General features: G+C 37.1%; 1 protein-coding gene across 17 annotated transcripts in view; it reads left to right on the forward strand.

Annotated features, from left to right (window-relative positions):
- The window catches only part of OTUD7A (OTU deubiquitinase 7A), a 150,083-nt gene that overhangs the window by 50,105 nt on the left and 80,394 nt on the right, over positions 1-19,584 (forward strand). Inside the window, exon 1 of one of the 17 annotated variants that reach the window (XM_083850992.1) lies at positions 13,830-16,570. The exons of 15 other annotated variants lie outside the window; for them this stretch is intronic. The gene's annotated coding sequence lies outside the window, so the exon portion shown is untranslated. Of the gene's footprint in view, positions 1-13,829; positions 16,571-19,584 lie in introns of those variants that run through there. One more of the 17 variants, XM_083850994.1, reaches the window with a different exon arrangement.

Here is a 19,584-nt window from a genome sequence, read left to right on the forward strand (position 1 = left end):
CAGGAAGGGTAGAAAGTCATGTTGCTTTGTGTTCTGCAGCTCCTCGTATTTACCAGTCTTGGCATCATGGCCTGGGCGTCCCCTGGCACTCACTGACCTCCATGCATCTATGATATGATAGCCAGGATTTTCCCTTGCTGTCAGGGCCTCCTCTCCAGCCAGGATCTTCACCTTCTTCTCTCCTAGCAGCTCTCCCCCTCCCCCCCACCCCCCCCTTTTTTTTTTTCTGTTTCTACTTTTTGCAAACCCTTCTTTTTGGCATCCAAACTCCTATTTTTCCTAATCTGAATAGCGTGCAGAAACATAAGGTGTGATCAGTCTTTTAATTGCAGATTCTGACTCTGCATTGATTGAAGGACTTGTAAAGTGCCAATTCTGTTTATTCCAGGTACTTTCAAAATTTACAGCCAACCTCTACGGATTGCAGCAAGTACCAGGCTTCTGGTTGAGAGTTCGAAAGTTCACTTTTGGACATTCAGCCACAGATGAAAGCACACACCCAGTTATCTGCTGCTGGCTAGCAATTGCAGTTTAAGCTATTCATTTGTCTATGACAACTAACGTACTTATGCTGAAAGCTGGTTTTGGTGTCATTAGGAAAACCTTTATTTACCTTGTACTCTCTGATCTTCAGTAACACAGATATCTATCTTCTTTGGCTTTCTTAAAGGAACTGAATTTATGAGATTACTCTATAGGGGAGGAATCTAAATATGTGTTGGTGTTGAAATGGGAGGGACGGCGTTTGACTGCCAGTTTACATCTCGTGACAATTTCAGGGTTTACACTATCTGGAGGTCTTATATAATGTGAGAACTTTCACAAACTGCCATACTGCGCACACACAAAAAATCATGCCTGTACAGCCCTTTAGTCAATAAGGGAGTCTTTTGTGTGATTATTTGTGTATTAACATACAGATGAAATTTTTAAAAGGAGAGTGGACTAATATTAGCAAGAAAACATGTTTGTTTTCATTATGAATATTGATTTATTTTATTTTAAGCATTTTGTCTAACTTTTTGTTGATGACCATTTCTTTGGTGCGTTCTAGGTGGTTAATATGAGGGTGTCCCATTGCTGCACTGGGGGAGGGTCAACAGCTGGCTGTTGCTTCACGTCTGGAGCTAACTGACTACAGAAACAGAAGGCATTACTCTAACTGGGGGTTCAAGGTCCAAAAGCATTCGTCACACATCTCTCTGTTAGCACTCAGAGGCTTTTTTCTATCGTTAAAATGCTTGCATATTTGAAGTAAATATTAATGGACTTTATTAACTTAGCAGAAGCAAAACATTGCTTTCTCTGGTTATTATTTCTGCAGTTCAGGGTATGTAGAGGAGAAAAGATTTTGAATATGAGTAACAGCTTCAGAGATGAGGAAACTTCTTCATTTTCTCATGCCATAGGCTCTTCAAGGAGCAGATATTCATCTCTTGATCCTTCCTTGCACTGTTTGGCAGCTTTTGTTTCTTCTGATTTATTTGAATGAGTGATTTTGTCTACCTCTAGTGTTCCCAAGAGACAACAGTATGGAGTGTGGCTGTTTCTTCTGTTGGGTTAGCATCCTTTCTGCTTCTGACTATCAAATTTTATTGAGAACTTTTCAAGTAACTTCAAGAACCGTGCTGCTGGCTGAAACTAAAGCAATAGTCACATGTGTGCTTACCGCAGTACTGATCAAAACCGCCTCCACCATCTGATCTGAAAGGAAATTCAGGAAGGTACGTCTCCTAGTATAGAATAGTATGCTCTATTTCTGTGGTAGAACCAAAAGATATGTCCTAATATCTTGTTATTTTTAATTTAATCAATTAGAGAAAAGGGGACAGGAACCCTTAGAGAAGTGGAATATCACCCTTTATGCAAAGATTAAACACTTATTCCAGACAATAAGCCTTTTCTTGTGGCAGAGGGGGATGTTGGCTACAAAATGGTTATACACTTCTAGGAGAGGAAAAAAAGAAACAAAACACATGCAAGTGTGTTTATATGTACAAGTGCCTACCTGCGTGAGTGTATGTACATAAAGAACAGGATAACTTGCTGCCCCTGTTGTAGTGTCAGGTTTTCCATGGGCCCTTGTTTGTCGTCCAGCTGTCTGTCCTGCCCCAAGCTGGCAGCAGGGAATGTGGCGATGCAGCGCATGGTGAGGGCCTTCTTGTGGCCCTGCTGACTTCCTGGCAGGGAAGATCGAGGAGGCGAGGTGGTGTTAGGGACTGATTGATGCAGGGCTTCTTAAGCCCTTCACCATGGGCTTGGATTTCATTTGGTTTTGTTCTGATATTATACCATCAGTGTTTCATTTCTGTTGTGGTTTGTTTGCACAGAAGCGTAACGTATGCATAGAACCGCTTGCAGTATTCTGGTGTCTGAGTGCAATAATCACCTTCTAGTTTCTCCCCAAAATCTCAAGCCATTTTTTATGTGGGATATTTTCAATGTGGATTACTAGTCAGCCAAGCAACCAACAGACCATTTATTGTTCTAAATAAACATTTTCGTTACTATTAGCAAGATGCAACTTGAGCAGCTATTGTACGTAGCGAATCTTGGTTGTTGTGAAGCATCTAAATGCTAGGGTTTTTTATAAGTTCTTTGGTGCTAATGACATTTTGCCTAAGATTCACGTATGGTCTTAGAAATAAATAAAGTCAGCATCCAGCTGAAAGTGAGAGCTGTAACAAAACGTTTTATTGATTTGCTGTTCAATCATGGGAAATCTGAAAACTGTGGCATATTGTAATAGCTTGTCTAGACTACTTCCGTAAAATGAGAGAATATATTTGCAGTAGCTACTCACCAATGGTGAGATGAATGTGTTCAAGACTTTTTTTTTTCGTAATTTAGAGCATTACAAAAATCCCTAATGAAAAGCAAGCCCTGTAATTCTACATTTTCAACAAAAGCTTCTTTCTGTCATTGTGGAAAGGCAAAGAAAGTAACTGCGGTGTAACTACACACCTTGTAAAACCTCTTGCTTTTTCTGTAAAGTGATGAGGAAGGGCCTCTGCATAATACAAACACAGGGTGCTGAGGTTGCTTTTATAGGAGAAGGGCTCTTGCTCTCGTTTTATTTTTCTGGGAGGGAAAGAAATTCCTTGAGAAGCAAGAAGGCGATGTTACAGAATGTTTGTTCATACAGAGGTGAAGTTTGCATTCTTTTAGATAGGAAAACATGCTGGTTAATAAGAAGACCATTAACAACAAGGAATGACAATTCAGATGACAAAACTCTCATTTTTGTTTATGTGTTCATTTGTTTTGTTTCATGGGATGGAAAAAACAAACCCTAACAGCTGCAAGAAGTGATTGAACCGCCACAGATAGTCGTTGTTTCTACAAGACAAAGAATGTCGTATACAAAACTGTGATGTTTCTTGTGGGGAAAGGGGAATTTGGGGTTCCTGATGAGTTGCTATGTGGTTACTGGCTTATCTAAGAGCTCTTATTATTAAAACATTTCCTTCCTCATAAAGAATATCTGTAAAATGATATTATTCTAATCACCTTCTTAACTGATACATCAGGTGCTGAAGTGTGAGCATGTAATGCTAACAGCCCATCTCTCCTCAGCTTGAGCTGAAGAGTCAGATGCTGTAGCCAGGATAAGTAGGAACTCCACAGCTTCTATAGGCAGGTAGGACAGAAGTGGGCCAGTGGATTGTGTTTGCAAGTGTGGAGCAAAATGGCAATAGAAATGAAGTCCCCAAAAGATTTCTCACCTAATCATGGATGGCATCTATGTAATCTGTCTCTGAGGCTGTTGCATTCTCTCTGGCTAAAGGCAGGTTAAAGCGCTCTGTTTTGTGGTTCTATTAAAGATTTTTCGTAAGACTGACAGGAGGGTAAAAAAAAAAAAAAAAAGTGCTGCTTTATAATTGAATACTTTTCAACCATTTGGAAATGGATGTTTTGTAGATGTCCACATCCTATTAATCCATCTTTTATTGTCCAGCAGTGGCAATTCTACAACTTCCAATCATTCTCAACTGTCGTTTACTGAATGTTTGGAAGATTAACAGTGACTCAAAGTTCTACCTTATTCTTTACTTGATAGAGAACTTAAAGGGGGAGTGAAGGAATGGATAGGAGATATTTGTCAAATTAATTTTTTTGTTTGTTATAAAAACTGTAAGGGAAGAGCTGCTTAATGTGTTGATCAGTTCTGTTATTGCCCAAGATAAAGATTCAAACTTGAATAGCCTGAATAAACATGCCCAGTTATTTCTGAAAGAAAGTTTTTGATGTTAAGAATATTATGAACAAAGGGAGCTTTGTCTCTGAGGCCAAGTTTTCAACTTTGGGGAAAACTGATGAAGGTCAGGAAATGACTGTATGGTAAACCTGTGCCCTTAAAACTGGGACGTGAGTTCTATATGTAAACTACTAGTGATCTGCTTTTTTCATACAACGGAGTAACCATGCTGTATCTTAAATTAACTGGAAGATACAGAAGGTCGACCCCTTAGATAGTTGGTCCGTTTTAATTTTAGACACCTAAATTTAGACTTTGGACTCTCATTAGAGCATTCTGTTTGAAAGATTTGGACTGGAACCAAAGAGCTTTACTCTGTCCCTACTTACATTATTGTCATGTCTCTAAGCGTACCACCCACTGAAATTAATAGCACTTCTCTCTGTGTTGAGGCCTTCTCTAAATGCTTTATTCATTTTTCACTACTTTTGCTTCAGAAAGTGGTTATGTTGCAGTCTCAGTAATTAAAACTAAAAACTGAATCAGATAAGGAAGGGAGAGATTTCCCTCTCTAATAATCAGAAATTTACAACTGGCTGCTGAAGGTGAAACTAATTGTGATCTGTTCATTTAGCTTTGCCAGTTTTTTCAGTCATAGAATGGATTGTTAGATAAAGCTTATAGGGGAAGTGGGAAATGGAAAACGTGACTGTGACGTTTTAAGTATACCTGATAGTCCACTAGAATTCTTTCTTTTTAGTTCTGAGAAATTTTTTTAAAAAGTTTTATTATGATTATTTTAATTTGAAAAAGTTACTCTCCCAAATAAAATGTTCTTTCAAGTCAGAAAATTGTGAATACTTTGTGTGTCAAAATGAGTCATTCAGATGGTTTTGGAACTTGTTTATGAAATCTAAGTCATGACTGACATTTATTGTGTGATGACCATTGCCCAGCACTAGAAGTAAATTGGTCAATGTTCTGCAACAGGTTCTGAGGAGACGCTACGTGAGGTCCATTAAAGTCACGGAACAACGAAGCTGTAAAACTGAACTGCTAAATCTCTTTCGATGAAGCAGTGTACTAGCTATGTATCAAGCTGGATGTTACTGAAGGGACTTTGAGGCAGAAGCCTGAGCAGTGTCTGACAGAAGTAATGTGTAAGGATTTTTGTATCAAAACTAACATGGCTGATGAAAACTAGAAATATAATATGTGTGTTACTGCTGATACAAAATTTTGAAATTACACAAGGAAGGGTTACTCATTGGCTTTGGTTTGCAGTTAACATAGATTCCCATAGTTGCTTGGATTATGAAGGAAAAGGTGCAGTATGTAGTAAATCTTTTAGATTTCATGATCAAGAAAACATCTTTGAATAAAAGGAGGAGTTACTGCATCTGTCCAGAGGAAGGAGACTGACAGACAGACGTGTGTGTTTTGGAAGGGAAAATAGTGTTTGATACACTGAATTTTACCTGTTAGGTCAGCACAATTGTATATTCAACCTGTTAATGCAATTCAGCATTGGAAATCAGATCCAGCATGTCCTGTGCTGGACAGTATTAAAATCAGATGAATGCAGCTTTATATGAAACCGGTAATCTTTAACTATCATAGACCGATGTCACTCACTACAGTCTACCAGCCAGATTTCTGGGTTGGGGTATATCACAGCCATATACTGAAATTCCGAAATACGTTAGGATGCAAATCTATGATATTGTTCCTCATACATGACAAAAATAGTGTTTGAAGTGGCACTGTATTCCTTTAATCACCATCTTTTATTCTCAGCAGCTCAGTGGAATTAAGCTTTGGACCAGACAGTGATGGCTAAAAACAATTTATATAAGCTTTGCATAAAGCAGCTATCATGAAGCGTTCTTTTATGTTTAATTTGGGAAGAGAGTAGAGTTATTTTCCAATACTGTGAAGAAAGCAACATACATTTCATGAACCATTTCTGTTTCACATTTCAGTGCTATCCAAGAGTAAATGTCAGCAAAATCTGTCATCCCCCACCTCCCTGAAGCTATAAAAAAGCAGCTCAGGAGTCCCAGTTCTCTCAGAAATTTCTGTTACTAATACAGTCTTTTTTATTGTACATGTCAAAGACCATACAACAACTCTGCATAGTCATTAAGGCAAGAAATACAGAGATAAAAGAGAAGTTTCATCAGCCTTCTCCTGGGCAAAGGCCCCCAAAACGAAGCAGCAGTCTTGTATGGGAAATATGAAAGCTAAGTAAGAACGTGCCTGTGGGCCTGTAGGCATGTTCTGATGAACACCAGTACTATGCGTTTCCCAAATCCTGAGAGAAGTAGCACAGTGAAAAACAAGATTAAAATTCATGAGGAATAAAAGCTTTTTTTCCCCCCAATCAGTGGTATAATTTTCATTTCTTCTGGAGTATGAGAAGCAGTAGAGTTGTTGACAGTTTCAGCTTGTGCTTTCACAAAATTTTTAGTTTATCATAATTCTGATTAATATTTTCTTTTTAACTGGCAGAAATAATTCACTTTTCTACCTTTAAGAAAGTCCGAAGGAGGCTGAACTGCATGGTTTGGATTTAGCCGTTTATTTAAGGAGTACGTACTTCGTCTGATTAGAAATACCACACATGGCTACAACTGCTAGGTGGCAGAGGGAATATCCTGTTTGTGTTGTAGTCCAGATAACAGAATAAATAGATTATGTAGCTAGCTGATTAGGACTAGATCAACTAAAGGTCACTATGTATGTTTGTTATTAATTTCATATTTTGGGCGGATACATCAAGACTAGACTTGAGTAGTTCATTTTTTTTCTTTTTCAGTAGGCCTGATTGTATAATCTAAAAGAATTTCAAATACTGAGAACGTTTAAGATTTTGAATTGCTTGTGTGTTTTTACTTTAGGAAGAACTGTTGAGTTCGAGGTGTCTTTCTGGAAAAATAGTCAACTTTGATATAGGAGATTGCACGTAATGGGGGATGAAATCTGGCAGTTCAGGCTCACAGTTGAAAATTCTGTAGGCTAGAGTGAGAATTGAATTCGATAGGTGTCTAAGTGGAAAAATCGCTTAAAGCAAATACAAAACAATGAACCCAACTAAGATATTTTGTATTGGAGCTTTCTGAAAGTTTGCCATACAACAACAATAGTAAAATGTATTCGTAATAATGGGAGATGGATACTTCTAATCTGGACATGTAAATGTATGACAGAAAAGGAGATGGTAAATTATTCAGTCTCATAGGTTTTAAAAGTAAGTGCTTGCTTGCTATGTTATCTAGTTCATCTTTAAATGAATTTTGTTATTCAAATGAACAATATTGTAACATGACAGTTAAGGCTAGGATTTTGAGAGTGAAAGTTCAGTAAATTCTGTGCGGTATCCGTACAGCAATCCATGTAGCTGGGTAGTTAAATCAAAAGACAGTATACAAGTCTGATAATTGTAAAGGATTTACTTTGCTAAAAAGACTGCTCATCTGTCAGATTTTTTTTTTCTTGGTAGATATATACGTTTTGCCTAGTGTTTGGGGGTGGTTTTGCTGTGGGTGTCTGAGAATATGTTTGTGATTGATGAGCTAGGATGTTTTTTTCTGATACTGAGGCAAATAACTATTGATGCAACGCTCTAGAAATTGCTGTTCCTGAAGAGAGAGGGGGAGAGATTCTGCTCCCACAGTGTGTTCCTGCTGACAGTAAGGTTTGCTTTTGGTCAGGATCTATTGTTGAAATAATGCATGCAGCTTTCCACTGCTGGATCTGCACTTGCAGTTGTCGCTCTCCAGAAGCTGAACTACAGCTGTGGTCAGCGGATGATGTACCTAATACAAAAGCAAAACTTCTGAGCTTTGGAAACTTAAAAATGCAATCCTTCAGTGGGGAAAGGAATTTAGCAGCTTACTGCCTAGTGAAATATGTTACAGCAGTAGCTATTAATTTGTTTTATTAAATCGATTTAGTAGGAGTTGTGTTGCAAGACGTTTTTCTATTTATTTCTCTTTCCAGGATTTGGGTGGAGGTTTTCCAGGATATAATAGTGTTATTTCTTATGTCATGTAACTTGGCACTTTCTTCTCCACTTTTCTGTTGTTTTCTATATCTTGGGAAGATTATCTGTCTCCTTTATAATTTGCTGGATTGACCAAAGGTTAAGAGGCTTTTAGGACTGTATGTAGGTAACTTGCTTTGCCAGCTTATCTTCCAGTAATATTTTACTCCTCTGACTGGCAATATAGTTCTCACTGGTTCTATATAAATTACTTGGTTCACCAAGGCAGCAACTTAATTTTTGTTTCTCTAGTTATTTTAGTGTTAATTTTAGAATTTTATTTTTTTTTAGTGTTCTCTTAGACCTTCAAGCTCAAAACATATTTTGGCAGCTAATCTCTCTAAATGAGGGGGAAAAAAAAAAACTTAGGACATGGCAAAGAAAATTGCTGTAGCACAGTGCAGTGCTTTGTGGAATATCAAAGTTAAACAGCTTTTTGATGTGTTTGCTTCCTGAGATTGAGTTAAAAGCGGCTTCTGTTGAGGGTTGAAATAACTAGTGATGTATATTTCCAAGGTTTTGAACAACAGATCAGTTTAGGTATTGGAATAGCTAGAAGTCTCCTTATTAATTCCCTTTCTACCATTGTATGTGTACATCTACACAGCCTTCTTGCTGTACAGGCCACTTATTCTTAGTGGGGAGAGGAACCTTATATTTGTGCAAGGTTTATCAGATGTAAAGACCTCACATTTTTCCTCACAATCATTAACATATTCATATTTGGGGAATATTTAGCACATGGTACAGTTCTCATTTAAAGGAAAATAATTTAAATTATGCCTTCTGTGTACTGTGATCATTAAATTTAACCTGTGTTTTAGGATTTCAGATTTTCCTCCAAGATCTTGACAGATCCTGAAAATCAGTGGGATAGCTAAAATGTTGAAATATGGCTTCCAGAAGTTACTTGAGGGTATAAAGACTTCCAGCATAATACCAGGTGCAGTGTTCTAGCTGCTGAAGAGCCACCAAAGCTGGCTGGTTGGGTGCATTTGGGTGATACTGAGCAGAGCTGAATTAGTTAGGCTGTGATAGGGACTCCTGGCTGGATGTATATACAGCACCAACTTTTTCAGTGAGTTAAATTCTCCTTGTGTACTTGTCATTTGTCAGTTTTTGTAAGCATAGTAATATGCTGAACCATGCTTTCTTACACCTTCTGTATGCCAAAGCCGTTCTTTGCAAGACCAGGTTTACAGCAATAGTGCAGTCATGCAAAGACGTTTGCTTCTGACAGCAAAGCACCTCTTCTAATGAGCTCTCAAATTGTTCAGAGAAGTAGCCAGGAGATGCTAGATTCTGTAGAAAGAATTGTTGGCTCTCTTCTCCTTTGCAGAAAATGGTGGACAAAATACCTAGGTTAATTTTGTGGGATGTGAGCATGCCTGCTATGATAGGACTACAGCAACAGCTGGAGCAAAACAGGGTTTTATTGTTGCATTTTGACTTCAGGGAGTGAAAACCATACTATGATCCATTTCATTCTTTGCTGCATGCCACACCAATGAACATATACATCCTTTTTGGCTTTAAAATCTATGAACTGCAGTCCACCATTGGGTTACCTGTTATACATGCCGTTCTAAATAAGGGTCTACTAGGGGCTTGGTAGAATCCATTTTGAGGACTGAACATCAAGATACTGGTTTTCATGAAGTTTTGTTGTTTGTTATTGCAATAGCATGATGAAAAATAGTTAATTTAGTTTCAAAGCATAATTGATAATGAAAATTGGTTTTACATTTCTATGTTGGTCTACTTTGAAAAACTGCTGCTTGCTGTCACCAAAATTTTATAACGAGCCTGTATTATGAAACACTGCAAATTCTTTGAAGAATGAAAAATGAAGACACTAGGCAGGTGCCTGCACAGCTAAAAATCAATGCAGACCAAACTAAGTTCACTCAGTTTTTCCGTAGTTCTACTGGAATTCCTTTCGTAAATGCTTCCAGTTTTACTGAAAGTAAATCGTTATGAATACGTATCTCCCCTCCTAAAATAAGTGTGTTGTATTCTGCTTACCTCCACATTTAAGGAAGTGCTTTGTTACGAGTTATGTAGAGGTAACTTCAACCACAGATGCAGAGCAGCCAGTTCATGATATGCTGTTGCATGGATATAAGAACATGGAATAAAGCTTGTGAAGAGTTTGTCGTAGAAAATGACTAAAAGCCATTAGCTTAATGAACCTGCACAGCCAACTTAAAGAGCTAATTTTATTTTATGTCAGTGATTAGTATCATGGAACAGCCTTGACCCCCTTACAGAATCATGTTGAAGCACGTCTATAATACTAACTTAAAATGTTTCTTCCTGAAATGAATGCCCTTCCTTGGCGAAGGCTGTCTGAGCTGTTTCAACTCTGTGTAGCCTTCAAAAGTAGGTGATGGCACCAGAAGGTGGTGAGGCTGTATGTCATAAAAGTTTCCTTCCTATCTTTACGTAATATTTTCTATGAGCATCTGCTTTAAAAATTAAAAAAATAATCTTTGTGTAATCAGCAAACTCATTCTCTTACAGACATGGGGTTTTGACTTACCAATGGATTATTATTTTTTAAAATTTCTTAAAAACAATCCACATTTTTTGTGCATTATGTGCTTTTAAATACTAGGTTCCTTTTTGCCAAGGGGAATATTTGAAGGGAGTGAGAAATTATAATTCTGACTGATGAAACTAATGCATATAGTATTAATTTTGTGCTTAAAGTTTGCCAGGTTCGTTCTTTGGTGGTTTTAAATAAATTCAAAGTGAAATTGTTTAAATAGTTCTAAATTGTGAATACACTGGGAAATATTTAGGCTTTATATCAAACTTGATACCTTGTTTTTGATAGCATATGCTGTATTGATAGAAGTTTATAATTTTGATCACTGGATGCTGATGCTCCAGACCCTTTACAAGCCGTTCAAGTATGAGGAATAATACTGCATAGTTGGACAGGTCCATATTTATAACTAAAATGTTTTCACATCTGCCTCAGGTTACCTGCTACGAACGAGAAAGGAATTATGCCTTCCTCTCACATGGATCAATTACTTCCTGATGAACCAAATGTCTTAAAATAAAAACCTGTTACCATGCCTGACAGTCCACAGGTTAAGTCAGGCCAAGTGAACATACAACTCCATTTAATGGTGTCTTCAGCTGTCAGTGTGTGAATTGCCATTGAACGCATCAGAAGGAAAAAGAAATGGGAGTGATTGTCAGGTGTGACTACCAGGGTCATCGTTCTGAGTGCCTAGATGTTCTGTACCGTCAGCCATAATCCTGCTGGCTGCTTGCAGCCCAGGTATGACTGTAGCAGGCTGTAAAAGCTTATTTTGAAAATGTAATAGCATATCTTTTATTATTTATTTTTTAGAGCAGGTTTTCAGTGCTGTAGGAGCAGTGATCTACATGTGTGTGAGGTAAGAGAAGAAACAATGAGATTCTGTAATCTACTCTTACAAGACAAGCTTTCCAAAGCTCAAAATAATCTGTTTTATGCAAAAGAAGGATAAGAGGAGATATAATTAAAGTCTACAATTGTCAGAACAGAGAAAAAGGCTTCTGATAGTAGGAGTACATGGTTATGTCTAGCACAAGACTGTATTATGAGGCCTAAGACTTGGAAGTTAGAGCTAGATAAAGCAAACTGGAAGTGAGTTCCCCAGATTTCCAGTGGCAGGTCTACTTAACTATCTGGAATCTGATGGGTTTTCCATCAGTGCAGATGGTCTTCCTAAAATTAATTACATAGCTCATATGAAAGTCATAGACTTGTTGCAGAGATGAACTTCTTTGGCTTGAGTTATGCAGGAGCTGGGTGATTGTTTGCACTGTTGTCTTCTGACCTACTTCTATGATTGATTTAAATATTATTCTGAAATCTATAGGTGGATAAAATTGCAATTTCAATAATGATAGTGTAGTTAGGACAAATTTAACTGGCTGAAACTCTATCTTTAAAATTGCCTAGTTTAATTTTTCCCCTTCAGTCTTAAGAAATTGATAAAGAAGCCTCTATTAATAAATTTCCTTTTTGGAAACTTTGTAAATTTCTGAATGAATTGAAATAGAATGAAAACTTGTTTTTGCTTGTCCAAAAAAATAACAGAAATGACTCAGTTGTTGCAAGAAAAATACAGAAAAATAGGAGGAGGAAAAAAAAAGGAAGTCAGAGGAAGTTTTGCAGTGTCAATTTATACATGTTATGAATCATAAGGTACTGTCCTTCCAAGCAGTCCGTCTGAATAGAAACCTACAATCACTGCAAGCCTATTACAGGACGAATGGCTTTTGTTCTGTGCATCTCAGGTTATTCTTGACCTTTTCCCTTTTTTCTTCATTTTGCTTAGCATGTTATAAATATGTTTGACTACCTATGTTTTTCCTCTTTCCTTTTCAACATGGCCAGTTATGGCTGTAATTGAAAAAAGTCTAAAGAAGAAAAATACCTTTTTCCTTTATACGTTTATATACACACACACACATATATAAAGTATATGGGAATATACTGATATATATTTGCTTTGTATATGCATGCTTGTGTATATATATTCTTCGTAAGAGCTCATGGTCCTAGAATAATGATGTGGCTGATACTAAATTCTTGACATAAATCCGGATACCATGGAAAAATATCCAAGTTCCCTCTCATGCAACTGATCTATATCCATTACGTATTTTGCACCTTGCTACCATCTGTCTGCTGGCGTAGTGCATAGATACGATAATAGGGGAAAATTCCAGTATGCTAGGAAACGGCATACAGTAGATGACAGCTATTCTGATCCACAGAAACCTTCACATGCTGCTAGCGTCATTGCATCAGACTTGCTGAAAATCTTTTGACCCTTTTCTCACTTGATTTATACTAGCTTTTTAAATCTGTTGCAATAACTAAACATTGTTTTAAAGAGAACGTAAGTAATTTGGAGATTCTAGAAAACCTGGAAAGAGAATTTGAGAAATTATCATAAAAATGTATAAATATGTTTTACTTATATATAAACTAGATAATTGGCATAACATAGATCTTTTAAAAAGAGTTCAAGGATTCGGCTGAGATGATCACTGAAAACTCTACTCCAGCAGGACTCTTCCATATGAAATTTGATATGCTTTCAAGCAGTCTGCACAACTTAACATTACCTGACTTCACTATCCATTTAGATGAAACTCCATTCTTTTTTTTGTTTGTTTTCACGTGGTACAGTAAGCCAACAGAAGGAAGGAAATGTAGGCTTGAGGTAAATTCCATTCTGATTTTTTTTGTTCTTTTCTGCTTAAATGTTCAGCATGGCTTGTTGCAATATATACATTTCTTTAACAGCAGCTTTATCTTAACAGCATAGTAATTAATCAGCAATTTTTACTAGACGACATGTCCAAGGCGGGTAGCACTGCAGTAGTTTCAGGTATGAGAGCTTACAGCCTCAGCTGGATCTGAAATGTGCGTGCAAGGTCAAGAGGAGCATTGCTCCAGGTAGTTCTGAGTCTGCAAGCTGTTCCACTTGGCTCCAATTATCTGTGCATTTGGAATAGTCCATGGGGGACAGGATTACAAATGGAGTAAGTTCTGGCCTTTTACAAGTACGAATATCTATGTTGTTAAGTATTTGCTATCTGGATTTGTTATCTTAAGAGCAAATGTCTTGATCCAGCTGGCAGACAGTTCTCTGCTGTTTCTTATTTGGAAATCATTAAAAAACTAATTGTTAGGACAGCAAACTGAGAACTGTTTGTAAATGCTAAAGGTATATATGCTAGGGTGGATTGTCAGAGTCTTCACTTAGACAGCTTCTCAATTGAAAACCTGTAAGAACTTACTGAAATGTGAGCTTCAGTCCTGACTTTTTATTTTTAAAGTAAATAGTAACAGCTGAGCCTACTGAACCGTATTTATCTGTAATGAAGCCTGGGTGACCTCAGCAGGCTATGTCAAAGATGAATTTGGCCAACTGCACATTAATTTCTTTTAAAAAGTACTCTGATACGGAACACTAACTCACCAACTTATCTGGAACAGTGTATTCTGTTTCAAAGTAAATTGCTGATAATAAAATTATTACTTTATTGTTATTATTATTGTACTCTAATGCTTTGTATTCTGGTCTTTAAAAATATATTTGTTTTTTTGCAGCAAAAGTTCAAAACTGGGTACTTCTAAACTCCAAGTGTGTTGGAGTTCTGTTAGCCATATTCTGCTGGTTAGCAATATGTTAGTCTGATGCTCTTTACACCTGTCTTGTTGAGCTCTGAACCTGGTTTGTATACAGACCTAGGGTTTTAAAAATAATTCCAGCTACGTAACATCTAGAAAATAGTCATATGAAGGATAGAGATTTTCCAGTGGCTTTGATTTGGTATATTTTTGTAAGTTTGTTCTCTGTACGGCTAGCATTGGACTTGAATATAAGAATCTTTTTTTGATACTGAGAATTAAAAGCCCATAAAAGTATTTTCTTTCTGAAGACAGAATGCTTAATAATCCTTACGATGGGGAGAGCAGCGACATGAACATAGGAATACTGTCTCTACAGTGTCACAGGGTGTATGACCGCGTAACTGATTGACATCACCAGTCCTCTGCTTTATGTCTGCTCTTAAGCTGCTGCTTTTAGTGATGGACTCAAATGAAAAGCTTCACAACAAAATAAAGAGCATCGTTACATATTCATAGTCAAATATTCTGTGATTAATCTGCTTCGAATGCCACTTTTCAAAGGAAAGCATAAAAGGTAATGAGAACACTTGGAAAAGCCATGGCACTGAAAGTAAAAGCCTAGAGCATACTAATGCACTTCAGCAGGAATTGTGCTAAGCCTGATCTGGGCTTTAAGAAATTACTGCCTAGCAAAAATCTTGTTTCGGGTTAGATATTTAAAGTTTTGTTCTGCTCACCTGCAAACATGCAGATATTCTAGGAAAGAACTGTTGGTAGTTTTGTAAAAATTCTCCTGAAACATCTCTTCAGTGTTGGTAAGATAGGACCCTTGCTCTGTTCAGGTTTATAACAGAGAGCTCGTGGCTTGGTGTCTTTGCTTGTCTAATATGATTCATTATATTTTTGCCCCCTATAAAAAGGTAATGGAATGGGATTTGTGTGTTCTTTTTGATGTCTTGGGTGTAACACAGAGTTAGTCTTCTTTTTACTGTGACATTAATGGTATTTGTAAAGCCCGTGTTAGACAGATGTATGCAAAACCCTAAAGCTCGTCTATACAAGACTTTTCTCATGAAAGATGGAGATTTTTTTTCTCCTTCTCCAGGAAGAAGTGACTTAATGTAAGAAATGTTCTTGTAAGATAGAGACAATCTGAACAAGGAGCTCATTCTTTCTGGGAAAACGTTGGTTAATATCTGCTTCAGCAACAGAAAACATTTGTCTAGAGTGAGAATTTCCAAAGGGTCAGGTTATGTATTGACTGCCTGACATTTTCTGACGATGATACTACGCAGGATGAGTCTTTTTATTTTCTGTTCATTGGTAAGCACACAAAAGCTTTAAAGTTTCAAGTAAATTAAAACCCAATAAAAGCAACATTTAATTTATCGATTTTTGTCATATGTGCTCCAGAGATTTTAAAGTCCCTGCAGAGAGACCCTATTTCATTCTCCACGTGTACAAGTGTTTGTGTGTCCCTCTGACAAAAAAGCAGATGTTATACCTAAAAAAGGCTACTATGCTTTCTGTCCTGTTTCAGTGATTTGTTCTTCATGATACTGTGTTTTTTGTTTTGTTTTGTTTTATTTTGTCTGCTGCTTGCGTGAAAGCTGGGCAAGCTGCTCTGGGTGCCCTGCTTGGGCAGGGGTTGGGCCAGAGGGACCCGGAGGTCCCTGCCAACCTCAGCCAGTCCATGATGCTGTAACTCTGTGAACATACTCGATTTTGAGCCCTTCCCCAAAGCCACCCTAAAGTTCTTTGTAAACAGCTCATAATCCATCAGTCTCCAACTGTTTTGCTTCCACTATGCATTTCAGACAAAGGATAAACAAAACAAAATCTTTAGCAAACTGAAATTCAGAAGGTTCGATGCTCATCTTTAAAGTTAATGCTTACTTAAATTACATTTTAGTTGCATCTTCTTAGTGTTTTTGAATCACTTTGGTCTGAATGACTGGTTCACCTGGTGGTAGTTACCCAGGTTTTGAGTGCAGCTGGCAAAAGGAGCAAAGCTGTATGGGATCAAGTTCAAGACCCTGGGCAGAGCGCGTTACCTTCCTCCATGCTGCCAGGGGGACATCTGGTAGATTCATCTGAACTGCTATGAAGAGCTGGGAAAGGTGTGACTTCATGTAAGAAATTCTTGCCTTTTGTCATCTCCACCTCTGTCATGGTATGCTTTGTCTTTAAATAATTATGTGTGTGTTTGTGTGTATATACATAAAATCATTAATAATTTCTCAAGGTCTTGCAGGTTAAATAAAGCCATGAAAGTCAGTGGTGCCGGAAGGCTTTTGAAATGAAATTGAACGTAATTATGTTGCAATATATTTGATGGTTCATTGTAATTTTTTTTAAGTTGCATTTTTATTATATACTGCTTAATGCATGTGACATAAAACTAGAAGGAACTGCATGTCTTCTCTTGTAATTGGACTTCTTTTTGCCAGGGACTCTAAATCAGAGAAGAATCGTTAAGTTTAGGGAAAAATGGCTTGGGAGATAATATGGAATGACCTTAGAAAACTTAATTCTTAGTAGTTTCTGAAGCAATATGGTACCTTTTTAAAAAAAAAAAAAAACTAATGAGAATTTTGCTTTTTAAATTAATGTATCTTATTTTCTTGTAGAAATTAATGAAACAAGGGCCATTTATAGTAAAGAAGTTTCCCATTCCCTACCCTAAAATTATGGAACCTTTTTCCTCTTTTGGCGGAACAGTTGGGACTGAATGGAGCAAGTTTATGGATAAGTTGATTAAAATGTTACGTTTCTGCATTTTCAGATGCCTGTGAACTCTGCTAGTAAGAAGAATTTTAGTAAATAAATTCTGTTGTCTCTAACTGCATGGCTTACAGTAGGGTTAATGACAGTGATGTGTATCGAGTTTTATATTTTAAATTGGCAGCTTATCCCAAATGGAAAAAAAATAACCCAGCAATGTTAACAATATTAGGTAAAATACCTGTGCTATTTATAGATAAATACATGTGTAGGTATGTCTGTATAAATATACAGACAATATAAAGGCATATAGGTAATATATAGATATAATACACATATTACATCTAGATTATAGACATATATATATGCATTTTAACATGTACATAACCTTTCTGTCCTTAAAAACACGTATGTCTATTTTCGAGATTTATAGTACGTTTTTGTTGATGCATTTGACTTGTAATTGATGTTTGTTCATTTATTTGCATGTTAGTTTGTTGGTGGCTCAAAAATGCTAGCAAATGTGGAGTGTGGGATTGTACAGTTTCTTATTAATGGAAGGGACAGCTGGCAAATATAAGTCATCCGTTTCAGGAATTTAAGTAGGTAAATCAGCTGTATAGAACCATATTTTTCTTCCTGACTACATTTTAACAAAAATTTTATTTACCTAGCTGAAGAATAAGTGAGACAAAAACCAAAAGATATTTGCAATAATCTTATGTACATAACCATCTAGCATGACGTTTCATTTTTTCCGGTCTATGACAAGGTACTTTTAGTGTAGATTAGATGCTTTGTAACATCTTCCTTAAGCCTTGCAAAAGATCTAATTTGGTGAAGAAGGCAAAAAAAATCTAGAAATAGCAGAATCTAGCATACTACTATTTTCTCTTTATTAATTTATCCCAGTAGTTACAGAATGAAGGGAAAAAATAGAGGGGTGTGGAGGGGGGTTCTTCAGTTAATAGCATGGCTTGTTTGGTGGATTTTTTTGATGGATATTGATACAACTAATGTACAGATATATGTTTGTGCTTAACAGCAGGGCAGATTTGAGAAACTTCCTACTAGGAAAACTTCTTACAACAAATACTGTGTGTATACTGGTGGGTCTCGGTAATAGATTAGATTTGTCAGTGAGGTTTATGGTATTTCCCGTGTGTAAATACATCTTCTTTAATATTTTCTGTTGAAGTGTGTTTCTTTGTGATAAGGCTGTGGAAGAGCTCAATTTGTGGAAAAAATGTTTTTCCAATGACAGCAGAATATGAAAGTCACTTGCAAATGATGCTCCACTGTACTAATGAGTACTAAAAAAAAAAAAAAAAAAAACCTAAAAAAACAACTTTTTAGAGGCAGTAGAGTATGTTTGTGCTTGTTAGTGTAAAGGAACTCAGTGCAGAGTATAGATCTCATGTACATCTTGTGTTGCAGATAAGAGGATGAAACACGCAAGATTTCATTGGGAGGAATTCCAGGGCTGGGTTACGTGTACAGAAAGTGATCCTACTTCTCTTCAGTCCATGACTGCATTTTTTATGAACCTTAGTGTCGCTACTCCCGTTTTACAGGTGGGAAACAGACACAGAAGAGTGAAGTTACGTACATTATTTTTTAGGAGCCTTATGAAGTAGATACATGGGCTGATGCAGAATAGAAAGCTAAGAGATTTGAGCCTGTAATTCAACTGCAGTGTGCCCCTCTATGGGGCTGGAGTCCCGGTGAAGTACCTCCCCATGGCACTGGGCAGACACCTTCAGTAATAATCATTCCAGGTCAGCTCTGTGTATGGATAAATATCTGCTACACTACACTTAAAATACAGCTGTTCTTTGAACAGTGTGCAAATTTATGACCCACTTCTCAGTGTTTAGATGTGCCTTTTTCAATTCCCAGGATTTCTCCTCCCCTTCCTTTCCACTTTCGTAAGTTTTGATTTTTGCCTGCAATAGCTGGGACCATTGAGAGAAGGAGGGGGGTGAAGGGGGAAGAGAGGGGGAGAGAGAGATGAGGCAAGTGTTGCTTCGTGTCCCACTGGAATGCAGGCTGACTCCTAATGTGTCAGGATGTACAAGCAAAAGGAAAAGAACACAAAAGCGTGTGATCTGAGGTGAAGAACTGTCATTGCCCTCCACTGCCAAGTAGTCAGAGATGCTCAGGTTGATTACATCAGTCCATAAAACAGTAGGCTTTGCTTTCCTCTCTGTGCTACCAGCTTTGATGCAAAAGCTGATGTAATACAAGCTCACTTAATAAAAGTGCAAAACAACCCCCTTCCTTATATATATGTGTATATATTTGTATATATATATATTTTCTTCAGAGTGAATTCTTTGTTATTGAAGCCAGCGGTGATTTTGCCACTTGTTTCAGTAAGCTTATTTTAATAACAGTTGACAAGGTAACATTCAGCTGAATGGGCAGAGACACACTTCCGTCTTTTGATGCTGCTTTTAACGC

Source organism: Anser anser (assembly GCF_964211835.1).
Source record: "Anser anser genome assembly, chromosome: 10".
In the NCBI taxonomy this organism is placed as follows: Eukaryota; Metazoa; Chordata; class Aves; order Anseriformes; family Anatidae; genus Anser; species Anser anser.